We start from the raw sequence: 2542 nt of genomic DNA, 5'->3' as shown, positions 1-2542 counted from the left end.
ACAAAATTGGTCGATTGTTAAAAAGATCCATAGAGTTCAAAGCCCTTAACAATTAATTCTCCTAGATACGAGTTGCTTGAAAACAAAAGCTCCTTCAAGAAGTCTGTTAAATATCAAGAGAACAATATGTCATGGTAGAGTTGAAGAATAATCTGCAAAACCTGTTATAAGAAGTCAGCACCTTAAATGCAAGAGCGTGCACACTTACAGAGGGGAGGAAAACATGACAGAGCTCATAGAAAGTGGAGAGGAAGGCAGACCTCATTAGGCCAAACTCAGAATACTGACCAAATACTTAAAGAGAGCATAACTGGAAATGCTAGTAAAGTTTCGAAAACACTCGCACCCCAATTCTTCACACCAAAAGCACACACCCGACGAGGATGGGATTCGAACCCACGCGCGCAGAGCACAATGGATTAGCAATCCATCGCCTTAACCACTCGGCCACCTCGTCCACTTACAGTGACCTTTTGGCGTGCTTTATTTCAGAGTTTATATTAGGGAACTCGCTGGCTATCCCGGAGAGAAAGACGCTTAGGAGACGGCTTAGAGACGTCTGGGAGACGTGGAGGTGGCTAGCTTCCACACGAATGGACAAAGAACTGGGATGGAAAAGCTGCGACGGGGGCAAAAAACGGGCTTAGCTTTCCCAGGAGTCGTAAAATTGGTTGAGACGTGGTAGAAACACATCTGCCTGGGCTTTCACTCCCCTTTCTCGGGCTGCCTGGTCCACGGCAGGAGACGCCTCAGCGTCAAGTCCTGGCAGGCGGTGGGCGTGACGCGGCCAACCTGGGCTGAGCCAGTTTGCTGTCACCGTCCCTCGTCAGGGGAGCCTGGGCCCACGGCCCGAGAGCGCAGCCGGGCAGAGGTTCCCAGAGCCGGTTCCACTGGAGTCGCTGTCAGGGGAGCTGGCGAATGTGGACTCCTAATTCGTGGTTAATAAGACAGTCTGGAAAATTAGACGACGGATCTGAATAGGGCTCAATTTCTATTCCGTGTTGTTGCCGCTTCTACAATACTTTCGGGTGACATTACATAGAGAAGAATCTTTAACTTCGTGGGGCTCTCCTCCCGGGTGATCCGCATCGGAGGAACCACGAATTCTGATTCCTCCACGGCCCCCGTGCTCCACCAGATACCTGTGTGTTTTCTAGGGAGAGTTTGTCCAACTTTCACTAGGTTTTCCAAGCCTTCTGGTACTGAAAACGTCAAGAAACTCAACACCAGCGAGAAAATAATTCGAAGGAAGAAAGAGGGGAAAAAAGAGTGTTCAGCTCCATCTCGTTGTTTCATAAGCATGAACACAACGAACAGATGAATAGGAACTAATTCTGACTTATCAGTTTGATAATAAATGCCCAGGAAAAGAGGGTAACATTGAAGGTGAGTCTTGACGAGCAAGTTTTCTAGGGGTGGTGAAGAATGAGTTTGTCCCAGACTGAGGAAAGGGCCTGAGCAAAGGCAAGGAGGCATACAAAGCAATCATATGAATCATTCTGTTGTCAGTTCTGATAGCAAAGGGTAAAGGAATTATATTACTTTCACAAGGAAGGACAGTATAATTAACAGGAAAATTGTCAAAAATAGGCCTTTCACAGGAAGGGACGGTGAATCATTGGGAAAGTAATACACTAACTCTCATGTATTTGAAATTATTAAAGAGGAATTTGAAAATTAAAACACTGAAACATATACTTAAACAGATTTATTAGATGGCAGATTAGATAGAGCAGAAGGGAGAATTAGGAAACTGGAAGTTAGATTTGAGGGAACTATGTAAAATACTATCCACTGATACAGGTAGTTGGAAATTAGGAAAGAGGAATAGGAAAAATGAAGGCTAGGAGAGAAGTTCTACCATATATCTAATCATAGTCCCAAAAGAAATTGTTGCGAGAATAGGAAAGAGTCAAGTATCTCCAAGTACGCATCACATATGCTTCAACAATCATCAACATTTTGCCAAACTGGTTTTCCATATTATTGTGAGGTTAATCTCAGGCATTATATTATTTTGTGTTTCCTTTCATCTGTTCAATAAGAATCTTTAATAGATAAAGAGGGCGTTCATTCATCTTCAAAATTCTAGAAGTTATCAGTATAATTTGTTGAATAAATAGTTTTCAATCAGCCAATTCTGCCACTATTTTCAGGAACAGCTGTGGAGAGAACAACAGTTTTTGTTTGTTTATGATGCTATTGTCTATTACTTGTGTTTCCATTTATTTTCTATTGCCATTAAGAGTCTACAAAGTAGGAATGCTTCTGGATTTCACTGTTTAAAATGAGATGGTCTATGTGTAAAACAAGAAGCAAAATTATTCTCAGTAGATTTCTACAAAAGTGCAAGGCCTGAGTAACATAAGCTTGCAAGTTCAAGACTACTACCTTCCTAATAGTCTGCCCTGCCGCTCTCTTCCACTCCTGCATTTTAAAATCAAGACTAAAGTTGCTACTCATTGCCTTCATCCATCTCTCCCCTCTTTAGGCATCCAGTCCAACTATTCTCATGGTGACTTGACTCTCAAAACCTGACTGA

At 42.7% G+C, this 2542-nt stretch overlaps 1 non-coding gene across 1 annotated transcript; it reads right to left on the bottom strand.

Moving 5' to 3' along the window:
- Nucleotides 1-375: 375 nt before the first annotated feature.
- TRNAS-GCU (transfer RNA serine (anticodon GCU)) lies at nucleotides 376-457 on the bottom strand. The gene has a single exon. It is a non-coding gene; the product is annotated as a tRNA-Ser (tRNA).
- Nucleotides 458-2542: the final 2085 nt, after the last annotated feature.

Source organism: Aethalodelphis obliquidens, unplaced genomic scaffold, assembly GCF_003676395.1.
Source record: "Aethalodelphis obliquidens isolate GAN/ISIS:26980383/991018 unplaced genomic scaffold, ASM367639v1 scaffold34, whole genome shotgun sequence".
NCBI classification, from domain to species: domain Eukaryota; kingdom Metazoa; phylum Chordata; class Mammalia; order Artiodactyla; family Delphinidae; genus Aethalodelphis; species Aethalodelphis obliquidens.
This window is presented reverse-complemented; position numbering and strand designations above follow the sequence as displayed.